The sequence below is a fragment of the Gallus gallus genome, chromosome 5 (genome assembly GCF_016699485.2).
Source record: "Gallus gallus isolate bGalGal1 chromosome 5, bGalGal1.mat.broiler.GRCg7b, whole genome shotgun sequence".
Classification (NCBI taxonomy): Eukaryota; Metazoa; Chordata; class Aves; order Galliformes; family Phasianidae; genus Gallus; species Gallus gallus.
This window is the reverse complement of record NC_052536.1, coordinates 53,226,256-53,240,971: the sequence shown is the minus strand read 5'-3', so window position 1 is coordinate 53,240,971 and position 14,716 is coordinate 53,226,256. Positions and strand designations below refer to the sequence as shown.

At 41.2% G+C, this 14,716-nt stretch overlaps 1 long non-coding RNA gene across 1 annotated transcript in view; it reads left to right on the top strand.

Moving 5' to 3' along the window:
- The window catches only part of LOC101748281, a 28,610-nt gene extending 14,365 nt beyond the window's left edge, over window positions 1–14,245 (top strand). Inside the window, exons 2-8 of the long non-coding RNA XR_005860334.2 lie at window positions 983–1,073; window positions 3,091–3,178; window positions 3,724–3,813; window positions 9,959–10,081; window positions 10,702–10,846; window positions 11,551–11,610; window positions 12,212–14,245. This is a non-coding gene — a long non-coding RNA (uncharacterized LOC101748281). The remainder of the gene's footprint in view (window positions 1–982; window positions 1,074–3,090; window positions 3,179–3,723; window positions 3,814–9,958; window positions 10,082–10,701; window positions 10,847–11,550; window positions 11,611–12,211) is intronic.
- Window positions 14,246–14,716: the final 471 nt, after the last annotated feature.

The window sequence follows — 14,716 nt, the reverse complement described above, 5'->3', positions numbered from 1 at the left end:
TGGGAAAGCTCAGGGGCAGCAGAGGCAGCACCATCAGCAGGGTACATGGTGGGAAGATCTCTGGTCTTTTTGGTGTAATGAGAGATTTAAGTGCCAACTGGGTTAAAAGTTCTAAATGGTACCAAAGAAGTAATGCTATTTCTTTTTCTTGGTGAATGGAGGCACTGTTTTGTCCTTTGACATGGGAAGTTGGATGTTTGATTGAATCCAGCTTGCAGTTCTTGCCAGCAGTGCAATGGCCAGAAGAATAATTAGTATGGAAGAATTATTCACAAATGGAAGAATGAGGCACTACTGCTTTTTGGGTATCTGCTGAATGACAGGTGACTTGGTGCTTAGAATTGTTGTGGGCATTGCCTCGGTAGAAGGTAGCAGACTATAAACCAGATGGAGGTGTGGAGGAGGGGCACAGACAAACACCATCACTTCCTTCCCTAAAGCTGTTGAACAGCAGTCAAAAACACCGCATGTCAAGAACGTGGATGGAATAGCAACACATTTACCTAATTCTCAGACTGATCTTGGCTATTAGGTGAGGTTCAGAGGAGAGGAGCAAAAGGCAGCCATTAAGAAGAAACCTAAGAATGTTTAATCCTCCAAAGGTGCTGTTAAGCCATAAGAAAGTATATTTCATGTGAATTCAGGAGGCTTCAAGTGCTGATAGATGGACAATGATATGTTAAACATTTACGTAGCGAGCCATTCCCATTTACATTCTTTCAGGCATCCTTTGTTCTCTGTAGAGTAGTAAATTCCTCATTATAGAGCAGCATATCAAAACATTCAATCAATTCCCTACTCATATCCTAAATGTTCTGTGATGGCTGTAAAGGAGTGAAAACAGGAAAAAAAGATCTTTACTTTCTTAAAATAACTCAGAAGGCTTTGAGTTAAGTATTGTGATTCCTGCTCTCTGCCTGAATTTTCCTAATCCTATTATTGACCGGGTATAATGGGCTCAGTTTATGCTTTATCTTTATAGATTCAAGAAGCAGTCTGGCTCAAGACTCAGTCTTTTGTTTTACAAGGAGCTCCATTACCAGATCTCTTAAGGCTCACAGTCTACTTATAAGGTACGGAGATTAAATTTCTATTTGTTTCAATCACTACTGCTTTATGGAAAACGAATATATCAATGGATCAATCAGCTCATTGTGATTTCTTTTTTCATATCAGGCTTTCAAATAATAGAGAAGATCCTAAAATACAATAGTAGCTTCAGAGCAGCTTGGTCAGCCACAAAGACCACTCTCTTTCTGGGAAGGTGCCTCTCTAGGCTTCATTAAGAGTTGATGAGGGGAGACAGGATCCTCTGAGGCTGAATCAGAACATGGGTTTTAAGTTTTTAGACTGAATGTAGCTCTCTATGAGAATCTATTTCTCTTCATGGACTATGCAGGAAGCTTGGGAGCCTTGTCTCCCTGTGTTAACATGAGCCTTTGAATAACTGCTGAAGACGTTATAAGCTTTTTCTCCTAATGAGCTACATTACTGTAATTTAAATCTCATTAAGCTAATTGTACTCTGTTAGACTTTGCAACTCTGAAAATATGTTTAGAAAACACAAGGGATGTTTAACACGATAATGTGTTATATGAAATATTCAGCTAACGTTTGGGTAAATTTTCCTTGCAGTTATGTTTGTATCTGGAATATTTTGGCTACCTAAAGTGATATTCCACATAAAACACCAGTAATTATTGTGAAGCAATTGTCTCTTCTTATTGAATATATCAGTTTACTTCTTGAAGATCTAACAGTTTAAAGTTGTGGAAGGATTGAATGTTCTCGGCATATTTTAATTCAGGGTATTGATCTATGTGTTTGAGTTTTGCCATGTGTTAGAGGTTGAGGGAGCTGGGTTTGTTCAGCCTGGAGAAGAGAAGGCTCTGGGGAGACTTCATTGCAGCCTTCCAGCACTTGAAGGGAGCTTATAAGCAGGAAGGGGAGCAACTTCTTACATGGTCCAATAGTGATAGGACTAAAAGAGGGGAGATTTAGGCTAGATGTGAGGAAGAAATTCTTTATTCAGAGAGCGGTGAGGCCCTGGCACTGCTGCCCAGAGCTGTGGGTGCCCCATCCCTGGAGGTATCCAAAGCCATGGGTAGGGCTCTGGGCAGCCTGGGCTGGTGGGAGGCAACCAGCCCATGGCAGGTGGTTGGAAATAGATGGCCTTTAAGGTCCCTTCCAACCCAAGCCATTCTGTGATTCTTTAACTACTGTTTAAAATGCAAATCAAGGAGCCTCTCTTCCAGGGAGCCCTCCCCATTGCTTTGAGATAAGTGCTGTTGCCTTTCTGCTAAGAAGTGACTACCACATCCTCTTTAGATTGCATTTCTATGAGAGGTTTTCCAAAACTGAGGCAACCCAAACCCCCTACTCTGCCTTGGAATAATCTTGGCTACTCTTTAAGACTGTGAGATCGAAATAGCAGTGTCTGCTTTCCTGCGTTAGAGAGCTAGTTGACACATTTGTGTTACTGTAAAAACGTCTCAAACTTTTCCTTCTCCAAAGAAGCAAAATGTCAGGTTTCCTCCTTGAGTGAATGTCTCATCAAGATCAGCTTTGCTTGCTGCAGATGCTTCAGTAAGGTGCAGGACCTATTTCTGACACTGAGGAAGGAGGGCTCACCAAGTTGTGGGGTTTTGGGGATTCTTGCCATCAACATAGTGTTTCGGCAAGGCCAATCCAGCCAGTTCTGCTGTGTTGGGGAAAAAAAGTGACCTTTCAGAAAGGCAGATCCTATTTCAGGGAGGTTTTCATAGTACAGCAACTTCTCTGGATCCTCACATGAGCTGTGGTTCTGAATGGGAAAATTCTGAAACGTTCCCAGTCACAGGCTCTACCTCCTTCATCAGCTTTGACCTCTGATGTGTATCTGTGACCTGGCTTCTGGGTTCCAACATAAAGTAATGCCCTCCACACATGGCAGTGAGTGGTGATTAGGCTGACATAGTGAGAATGTGTCTCTACTTCCTGATCATAAACAGAAAGCCTTCTGCATTGCTATTAAAACCTCCATGAATGTTCATGGGAATCTCAAACATTAGCAAATGAAATGTTTTTCTTTCTTTCTTCCATGTACTGCAGTTGCTTGGTTCTCCAGATTTGATTCTTGGTGAACTTGACAAGTCTTCCTTGGGCCAGTACCCTACTGGGCTGGTGATGGATGGCATCGGTAAGTTATGGTGAAAGCCTTTCTTATCCAAGAAATAACTGCAAGGGAAGCCTGCACTAATTGGTTAAACTTGTGATGAAAATAAAGCGGGGTAGGGAAGGAGAGAAGAAGGGTTGCTGCAGCAACAACAGCTGTGCAGGTGCTAAATATACTGATTACAATTTTGAAATCCTTGGAGAAAGAGGATGGTAATGGCTTACTGCTGACAAAAACTGTTTCTAGAAGGAAAACTGAAGTATTACATCTTTGGATATGCAGAGTGTTACTTATGACTTTGAAAGTGGGAAAGTCACTCTCAGTTCTGCTTAGCAATGGGGAAATGTAATGTTAAATTTGGAAGTTGTAACAGGAGGAGGAATTGGAGAGCAGTGGGGATGATTTGGCTCTCCACATCGGAAAGACTGACTTGCAACAGTGTTTGGTACCATTTTTTGCAGTGTTTGGTACATTTCCATTAGAAATAGACATGTGAGACACCACGTGCAGAAGGCCTCAGCCGGAATTTAGGTTTCCCTGATGTTCTTTTCTGCACTCCCTCAATATAGAGCTATGTCCAAGAAGGTGGCAGTTTGTGACATGTCCTGTTGACTTCAGCAACGGTTGACTTTTAAGTGTCATTTATTCAGCATACTGAGGTGAGAATTTTTGTGCAATGTGTCACAAAATCATGTGAATTTTATTCTTTGAACAAAATATCACACTTTGACATGCTGCAGACCTTGATATCACGCCTGTGCCCTTTTGTGTTCTGGCCTCAAAAAATTAAAACTAGTGCAATTTCTGGGTTCAGCTAGGGTGTTTTGAAGGCTTTACAAAATGTTACTAGGATTTTCTCTGAAATAATCTGCATTTTCTGCTAGAGTTCTGAAGATAAACATGTCTTTCAGAAAAGACTGAAAGTTTTCAAATGATAGAGGGTAACACCGGGCACACTTCATCATGGGCTGTGGTTTAACAAACCTCTCATTTTGTTCTTTTCTTTTTCCCTGGATATATTCTAACTCCCAGAATCCCAGCCTCTGGATCTTGTTATGCTGCTTTGTTCCAGTCCTGATCTAACCCATATCTGAAATCTTGTCCCCAGTTATGTTGTGACAGGTAGGAAGTGCCAGTCTTGTAAACCAGACACTACGTAATATGGTAAAATAGAAAGAGCAGCCATTTATTAAAAAGAGATGTACATATGCATCCCACTGTCTGATTTGAACATCCTGATGATAAAAGGAGCAGCACAATGAGGATGCCATTTTGCTCATCTATTCCTGTTCTTCAATAATCTGAGAATTTGAAAAGCATAAATATGCAATGAAATCTTTATTTTTTTTTCCCAGTTATTTTTATATCACAATGCATGATAAGAGAAGAAATTCTAGATGAGATATTTTAATACTGGCCCTTTTTCAGTTGTTGACAACTGAAAAACATACAGCAACAATAAGTTACAAAACCTGACCATGAGGCAGCTTCTCAATAATTACCAGCACAAACTTGTCGGTTCTTTATTAAAGCATTATTAAAGTTGGGGGAATAAAATTACCACAAGCTGTTTATCAGCTTGCTTTTGTAACTGGTACAAGTTGGAGGGGTCTGGTAAGAGGTCTCGGAATATGAGAATATGCTACAGCTATTTATTTGGGCAGGTTGTCCTTAGTGCTGTTGTTTCAGCAGTTCTGCAATTCTCCTTCTTCTTCTGTGTCTTGTTGACCCAAATACAAAAGCAAAATGGGGGATACTTGCATGAAAATGATTGGAAGTTGCATTCGGCTGGGTCCTGAGTATGAAAGCTAAACAACAGCTCTCTGCAAATGCAGCCTCCAACCTCCCAACCACCCCAAAAAGATGAAGAAAAATTGACTAGTTCTGTGATGACAAGAATCCATACCAAAATGTACATGGAAACAAAGTTCATCTGGATGGCCAGGGAGTGTTGGGGTTAATTTCTGTGGTGTTTTGGAGCATCACTGTAATGGGGGGTGGAGTCACTGACCCTGAAGGTGTCCAAGGAACGTTTGGACGTTGTGTTGAGGGACGTGGTTTAGTGAGAACCCTTGGTGATGGGTGGATGGTTGGACTGGGTGATCCTGTGGGTCTTTTCCAACCTTGGTGATTCTATGATTCTTTGATTCTATGATTCTCTCTCTTATCCTGTTAAGAAAATCCTACGTTTTGAGGTTTGGAAATCCAAAGGACATTTAATTATGTCCGAAAATGTAAATCACACAATCCAAAATTGAAGCAAGGGAGTCATCATCTCTTATACAAGGAGAATTGGAGAGGTGGAACTGTTTAATCTGAAGATGAGAAGGTTCCTTTTAAACAAGGAAAGCTCCATGCTTTTAGGTAGCTGTTCAAACCCTGATGGGATACACCCCTGAGCCACCAGCTCTTGCTGCCATTGCTTTGGGCATGGGGTTGGGCTGGACCATTTCTAGATGTGCCTTCCAGCCTCAGCCACTCATTTTGTGACCAAATGCCTTCCCAAATCAGGAATCGTCTGTCTGCTCTGCCTGACCATGACCAGGCCAACACCATGTGAGTGAGGATACGTGGAGTGCCATGAGCCAGAACCTGCAGAAATAACTTGCAAAATATTAAGCAGCTTTCTGTCTAAGACTCTTGTTTCTGTCCATTAACTAGCACATTTTAGCCCCATGTCCCTCCTAGCCAGCATTGCAGTATGTTCCATCTAGTCCCTTACAAAGGCCTCATCCTAAGCCAGCAGAAGTTAACGTGTTGTCTCCAACAGACTTTTGTAGACAAGGCTTCAGTTCCCAATCTTGCTTTGTTTTCTGCTGTTAGCAAATGCAGACTGTAGAGAAAAGGACTTTTCCTGGCTAATGGTGGAGAATGATGCTGCAGTTTGGGCTCTTCTAGGACAGGATCCGATGTACACTGCTGTTCTCGGTCTGAAACTCCCCCGTTTTGGAACAGCTGGTGTTACTGTTTGGGTTACGCATTAATCATCCTCCAGAATGATTTGTCTGCAGAAACTACTGCTGTGCTGTCACTGACAGCCTCCCCCCTTCCCTGTGTGTGCACGCACACACACACACCCCTCCCTGCCAGCCCTTTGTCTCTGGTTGGCAGCTATTTCTGAAAAAGCTGTCTCCTGTTTTCTCTCCCTCTTTCCTGTCTTTGCTCACCTGCATCTCTATGATGTCATCTCTCCCTTTCACAGGCAGGGAGCTCTCCCACCACCTAAAGCTGCTTTGCTTTCTGTCCCACCCCACCAACATCCCCATCACATGCAGTTCTTGTCCTTTCCATTTCAAAGGACAGTTTATGCTGTCACCTGCTTCTTTCTTTAATACGTAGCCATTTGCCACTTGCCTTTCCTTTCCAACAGAGGCTTGTTTGGCAGCAGCCTTTGTCTTGCAGACACCTGCAAACTCCTCATTGATTTGTCTATGTGCTCTCCCTGTGTGGTACCCACACTGTCAGGGCTCCAGCTGTTCCCTTCCTGCAGCTTTTCTCTTCTTGTGGAAAGGTGCAGGCAGGTACATCTGTGAGGCCTCTATTGTCAGCAAAAACGGTGGGCAGAGACCAGAAGCAGAGCTTTGGAGCTTTATGAGGGAACAGACACCCCAGGTTAAAATAAAGTGGACTTCTAATGTGGCCATAAGCATAAATACCTCCCTTGCAGTCTCATATATATATTAAAACAAAGCCCTTTTATCTAAGTACCCATAGAAAGTGCCTAAGGCTCTGCTACAGTAACTTCTGTAGCTCTATAAATACACAGTTCCTTTCTTTCCCCTGCTTTCTCATTGCAGGTGAATGAATACTGCCCAGGGATGGTTAGTGCCCTGCTCCCCAGTAGAATTGGCATTAAAAAGAAAAGAAGAAAAAGGGTTTGATGTAAAATGACCATTTGCTTCAAAAGAGCATTGATTGAATAATAGATCAAGCTCCACTTTGGTGCAGTGCTTTTAATGAAAGTCGAGCCTTTGCCCACATGCTTCTGCACAGCATTAAGTGGAGAGACCCAAATGTACTGAGTATTCTCTCTTATTTAATAAAACAGTGGTTAATTCTCCTCTGGTTTCCTCTGGTAGTGCTCATCAGCCTCTGAAAATACAAAGGTGAGACTTAAATTAAGCTCAAAGTTTGAAAGCTTTGATCAGCAGAGTAGATGGGTTTATTTGGCATAAACTAACAGGCTTTGGAGTTCAGATCGAGTGAATAGGAGAAGGCTCCTGTGATGCCTGGAGCAAAGCTGGCTTAGCTGGTGGAGGACTGATCTCTCTTTTCAGGGGTAGGGCTGATTCAGTCACTCTGCATTATAACACACAGTCTGGCTTGTGCCTTCTGGGGAGTTTCTAGTGGTTTAAAATGGAGAATTGGGGATTGTGCATCTCAATCCCAGCCTCAGATCAGCACAGGAGAAGTGCTTTTCTGCAGTCCCCTTTGTAGTTCAGTGCTGTCAGTTCACAGAGTGTTTCTTTTGCATTTTCTCCCAATTCCTGCCTTGTGCAGAGTTCCCTGTTCTGTCTGCTGTGAGCCTTGCTGAGGGGCACACTCCCACATCACATCATGGACTCCTCCGTCCAGCACCATGGGCTGTGCTGCTCCAGCTCATCTCCCAGCTCTGCTGGACCACATGCTAAACTTCACTCTGGATATTCTGAAAGCAAAAAACAAGGTTGCTTCTAGAATCATGAAAGCATCGACTCATTTGAGTTGGAAGAGACCCTCAAAGGCCATCTAGTCCAGCACCCCTGCAATGAATGGGGACATAACTTGTAACTTGCGCAATACTGAATTGCCCTTGACTCTATCAACATTTAACACAAAGACACTGGGGACATTCTTTTTTCTCCTTTGTGTGCAGGAAGATTAATTAAAATCAACCCATTCTTTGTTTTTGCAGTTTTCAGATGTTGTTCTGCTGTGCATGGCAAGACCCACTATTTGTTCTTCTCCCAGTTGCTGTCTATGGACATTTGGCCATTTACATGAATGGCCATGAAATTGGGGCATAATAAGTAATATAATTTCTTAGACCAATGTAGTTTTAGCCCAAATTCTAATCGCTTGCTGATACCTTGAGTAGTAAACCGGCTTTGATAAATTCCTTTGCCAACATTATTTTATCATCATAATTATTTGCTGTCCTTCTGTGAATCTGCGAATTATCTCTCACAGTTACATTTACATATGCAGTAAAAGCTAGGTTTGTGATCTATTGTCTTGTTAGAAGAAAAATAAGTAATTTGTGAAAGATTATTCCTGAATTTTGGCACAGCCATAAAAGTAAATGAATGACAAAAGAGGAAGGTTACTGTATATATGATGGGTTCTTAGAAGGCCTAAGCATGGGACAAGTTTGAGGTGCAACTCTTAACATACACACTGCTGATGTCTGAGGCTATTTTTAAGCCACACTCATACTAGAATTGGAATTGCAATAGATTTTTTATGTTGAACCATGTGCTAATAAAATATCCCCTATAAAAAGAGCAGTCTTTAACTTTGAGCACTGGTAGCTTAGCAAACAAATCTGCCTGTATGAAACAGTAAACGGAGGGACATCAATCACTTTTTATGATTATGATAGCAACATGGCAAAAAAGTAATGTACCAAATAAGTGTTGAAGTTGATGGATTTACTCTTTATAGCTTATAAAAAAAGAAAGGTTTGTGAGGTATACGTATTTTCAGTATTGTTGGCAAATTACTTTCATATTTTGGATACAAAGTATGGCAAAATCAGATATAGAATTATTGCCACCCATTCTTATTTCAAAGCATGCATAAAACTGCTGATTGGCAAGAACCACCAATCACATCTAGAATAGAAGCACACAAAGAAGAGTATTTCAGTAAATGCATCTCAGAGATTGCACGTATGGTTTCCACAATCCTTGTAATTAATTTTCTACATATACTGATGAACCAGGCCTTTTGGTTGAGAACACAAACGAAGTAAAGTATCTTAAAGTCTCATGTGAAAGTGCTAAGGCAAAAGTTAGCAAAATAAATTTGACTTGCTTTTCATTTTGTATATGACCCATGAACCTCCGCATCACCTCTGAGATTTGATGACAAATCAGCACACTTTATGTACTGCACAGTAAATAATTCATGAGCATCCTTCACCCTGACAGAAGCTGAGAAAGACTGTTGCAGAAGTGTAACTGTTAAAAATGAAAAAAATGAAAATCATAGTTCAAGTGCGTTGTGAAGTAGAAATGGGTTGAAATAAACAGATTCCAGGTTTCTTCTGTATGACTCAGCCAGCTTCAATACTTACAGTGGAGTATGTTCTGAAGCAAGGAAGAAGGACAATAGCTGTGGGTTCTCCTTCTCTCACACTGAGCTAAGACACAAACTAGCCAAAGCACTGCTAGGAAGGAAGAGGTGTATTTTAATCTCTTCTGGGTTTGTCCATCCTCTTTTCAATCTCCCAAATCTAGTGGCTGATCTTCAAGTTAGAAGTGATGAATCACTTATTGGTGCTGTTGTAGTCATTTGCTACAGTTTTTAGACAGCTTCCAGCCCAGAGCAGCCCAATGGCTTCAAGAGTGAGAAGATCTTGTTTATGACACACTGTGCTTGGCTACCTCAGAGTTTCCTCAGTACATTTCCTCTGAGCCTTCAGTTTGATGTAAAACACCCCTTTGTCTCTGTTAAACCTGTGCAGTGCTCCGTGGGGAGCCTGGCACATCCTAAAGGAATCTATGTTTCAAAATGAGCGAGCAATACTTGGGTACCTGGAAATATCTGTTGGGTTTCTTTGTTCTTCCATGCTTGTTCTTCTGCTGTGTTTTGATCTTTCAGGATAAGAAGCCCTGTTCTGCAGGAAGCCAAGGTTTGTTTATTGTGCTCAAGAAACATGGAAGACAACAAGGAGTTCTTGGGTTGAGGAAGAAAGGAAGAAAGGTCTCCCTATGATCCTGCTAAGTATGTATGTAATGGTTGGATCAGTTTGCCTGTGAGGCATCTGCACAGACTCATTACACTTATTAATCCACCAAGGTTCTCTTTGCCAGCCTTAGTGCATGGTACTGAAAAGGTTCAAGTCCATGTAGAAGTAATATGCATGGATTGCAGTGTTCTCTTGGGAGATAATTCATTTTCCCATATTGTCAGATACAGCAGGTATACTTTCCATAGATGTGATTGTTGTGTAAGGCTTTCACAATGCTGCATGAATGCTGCTGTGTAGTATGGAGTAGGATTTCTTCCAGGTTTGGAACTGAAGGAATGTTGCATCATTGAAGAAAGCTATTGGAATAAATCATTCTGTCCCTTGCCTGCACTGGAGAATGTGGAAAAAGGTTAGAGAACACAACCTTGCATAGGATGCTGGTTTGCTTTGCCTTGTATTGTGAAATGTGTAGGGATGTCTCAGTGCAGAAATACATTTGCTACTGCAAAGAGCTGTTTGTGCCCAGACTTGCTCTAATGCACTCTGAAAGGCATCCTTGGTTGTCACATACTTTTGCATAAATATGCAGAGACCTTTCCAGATGCAAGAATGGGCAGAGGCAAACTGCATCCCTCATCTGTGTTTCTGCTAGCTTTGTACAGGTTTTGAGAGGCCCATCTGTGCAGGGACTTCATTGGTCCTCATTTGCCTGCTATCATATTGTAGTCTGCACCAGACCTCAGACCTGCAATACTGCAAGAAATAGAAGTACAGTGATTGTCTCCACTTACAGTCAGGTAAGCTGAGATCCCGGTCAGATTCAGACACCTGCCACCTCTGTTCTGTAGACTTATGTAAGTTCAGGTGAAGTACAACTTTTACTCATGGCAAACAGCATGGCATCATTGCATAATCACGAGTTGACATGTTTCATGCTCCCAGGTGTGCTCTGTATGGCTCCTCTCCTTTCCTGTTTTGTTATGTGCTCATTATCCCACTGAATCATGGCCTCGCAAGGGCTGCTTGCTTGATCTTCATAAAACCATGACACAGTGACAGGTGAATTCTTGGCTGTTCTTGTTCAGTCTGACAATTAGTGATGCTTTATGTGTGAACAAGGGGAAAAACTGGAACCAGGTAATGACTCACAGGTACAGCATGTTTTCTGACTCGATTCTGAAGGGACAGAAGCTGAAGTGTCTTATACACAGGGATTGTGACAAAATAACAGCAATGCCCCGAGCTGCTACTCTGCCCAACCTTTTATTGAACATCCTTTATAGACTAGTAGGGGAGACATGCTAACTATTTCACTTTGAAAAGCTGAAGCATGAGTTAACCTTTGAATATGACTAATAATATCTATAAAAAGGCAGGAGAGGTAAATGTCAGTCCCTGCATTTAAGGCCTGATAGTAGACCTGACAAATGGCAATTAATTATGTCCTGGTGTTTTGCTGTACATCATAACCTCTTACAGTTATTGTTCATTTTTTACACAGTGGCTATCAATGAATGTTGCACTTTGAATGAATTCAGAGTAAACTGGCAGAAATTTTAAGGTAAATAAATATGGACTCTACTTTTTAGAGTAAGTCCCAATGTATATGAAAGTCTTCCTTTGTTTAAAGTGCTTTATCTTCCTAGATCTTCAGTATTCCATTTGTACATAAGTTATTCGTACTTCCCTGTAAGGATGCCCAAATTCAGTTGGCATATTTGGGTATTCCTTCTTTCTTGGCAAGTACCAGTCTGAGGGGACATATTAAACACACCTGAATATATAAATTGTGAGCTGTAGAAATGAGAAAAGAATAACAACTCATTTGGAGAAGGAATTCACTACTCCTAAAAGCTATTTAAATGCTGCCTGTCAGATGCTGGGATGGGATGGCTGTATCCAAAATGCCAAGTCAAAGGGCTTTAAAAACTGGAAATGTAGGCTCCTTAGTAATATACACAACCTTCTAGGACCTCTCTTGGTTTGAAAATGATGACAAGTTTTCAGTGAAATGTTTTATTTCTCCACAATAGAAAAATCCACTTTTAGACTTTTACATAATGTTTGGATGTGTAGTGAAGCAGTGAACATAGAGAGGGGTTGGGGCTGTAGAGGCAGGGGATTCCAGCATGAATACTGACTGTCTTTTGTCACTTGAATAGCAGAAACTCTTCATCAAAGTGAAATATCATAGAAGGCTGCTGTTGTAACTTTCAGCCACTAGCAAACTGAGTCTTACAAAGAACTTGACTCAACCAGTTAGACAGAATGGAGCCATACAGAATGGAGCCTTAAGAACTGTACAGGGAACTTCTTGACTCAGACACCTAGCTTAACGACTGGTTGAGAATGAGAGAATGAAGCATTAACAACTCAAGTTGGAAGCTGTAAGATCTATGGGCCCCATTCTAGAAGCAGAGCGTGTGGAGTGTGCGGGCTGTTTATCTTCACTGTCTCCTCATGGCTAATAAACATCAGAAAAGGAGGATGCACGACTACCAGAGATCCTGTTCAAAAACTCCCAAATCTTCTAGACATAAGTGGGGCAGTCTTGGACCAACTGGACTATGTAACAATGAATACACACATTCACCTCTGTCTGCCCACCAGCCCCAGATTGAGACTCCAGACAACACAGCACTGGATCCAGGAGTGGTGAAATACATCTACCTCTAAATCTCTCTTTCTCTGTCTCTCTTTCTCCCTCTTCTTTTTCTTCTCAATCTTCTTTTAGTCACTTTTAGTCTGCAGTAGCCTGTTGCTTGAAGTTGCCTTAAAATAGTTGATAAGGATATAACACTTATGCCATGTACACTTATCCATGCTGCTTAATCGCTGTTAGAAAGTTGCCTAATTTTGCTTCAAACTAGTTGATTAGTTGTTAGTAAGCTCAATAAATTGCTGTGGCCTGACTGCCCAGCGAGCAGGGAGTGCCCTATTCAGTGAGATTCCAAAGATTCACTTTATTCACAACTCACCTTATTAAAGCAATGCACAGGTGTTCTGGCCTGGGTGCACACACTGCATGTTTGTTGTACTTTTATTGTGCAACGCCTGAATTATATTAAAGGCTGACTGAGCTGCACCAGCTTCTGTTAGGAGTCATCTGACTCAGTGCACTCTAAAACCAATATAACTCTGTAATAAAAAACCTATTTAACCTTCCCATTTGTGAATGCATTCCATTGGACATAGCAGCTTGATGTTCATTAAAATTAAAGACAGAAAATTGTGTTAGGTAATGCACTGCTTCCCTCTTGGCATCATAGGTCTGGTACCTCCTTGGTGTTCCAGTGTGACCTTTTGTGTTGTGAGAAGCAGTAATTTATTTTCTCATGCTATTGGGATGGTTTTTTCTCTGATTGCTCTCTGTGCTTCTTGCTCATGGTCATCACTCGGTATATCTTGCCTCATTCAGTCACCTTTGGGAGCATGGAATACCTACATAGAAGAGTTTTATACCTGTTAACGTTCCATCTAGCATATAAGAATTGTCAATTCAGAGTATTGGAGCCAAACGTTTAACTCTATATTCTAAGCCAAAGAACGGAGAGGCAGCTGTCAAGGCACAAACAGACAGTTCTTACAAGGTGGGCATCACTGTGGCTGTTTAAAAAAGCTCTGAAATAACATCATTAACACTTGTTTTGAAGATACTGTGTTTGAAAACCATAGAACTCTGTTTCCAGTGTTGTGCATACTCATTAGCTGGATAAGTAACTGTTTTTCTCAACACTACACAAGTCTGACCTACCTCAAGTTCTGAACTGGGCTGATTTCAACTGAAAAGGAAAAATTGGAAGCCAGTAGCAGTCTTAACAGTGTTGAATGTGGAAGTTGTAGTCCTAGGACTGGAACAGTCATAGATGCAGAGAGGCAGTATTTAAATATTGGCATAAATAGACCCCGCAGAACATTGGGATTGACACCGTGGACCAAATGTACCTTTAGTATTAAGCTGGCTGATGTTGGTGTTGTACCCCAGGTGCAGCTGATGCATGGCATGAAAGAAGGAATACTCTGTTGGGGTTGTTTTGCTTTGTTTGATTATTTGTATTTCTTTCTGGAGACTTGTTGCTAAGCAATTGGGGAAGCAGTAAGGCAAAAGATATAAGGCCATAATTCACTTTGTAAACAATGGAAATCTTTGCAATTTCAGAAGAAGCTGCAGCAATAATACATAACATCAGAAAGGAGAAACTCCACAGAACATCAATAGAACATTATTCAGACTTTTTTTAAGAGCATCAGAAGACTGATGACTCTATGCTGATGTAGAATTGAGTTACCATCACTGATATCAATCATTTCCCCACCACAGCATGCAGTACCTATAACCATAGTGAAGTCAGAGAGGTGCGCACATGCACACACTCATACTGCAGATTTATTTCATCAATCTAACTTTATGACATCAAAACTGGTGATAAAGTTTTACCATTTGCAGGTGGGGTTATTTTCTTAATTCAATTGGTATGAAGTTAGCTCTTCACAGCTCTTTTTTTGTAATGTTTTCCAAGTTTGCTGATAATCACGTGTGTTGTGGTGGCTTTTGCCTATTGATTAGCATACGAAGCAGTGATTTTTCAAGGGCAGCAGAAAATTAGTTACTGCTTGTCCCTCCAGGTGAACAGATTTGAGAGAACAAAATGGTCGTGCCTATTCTT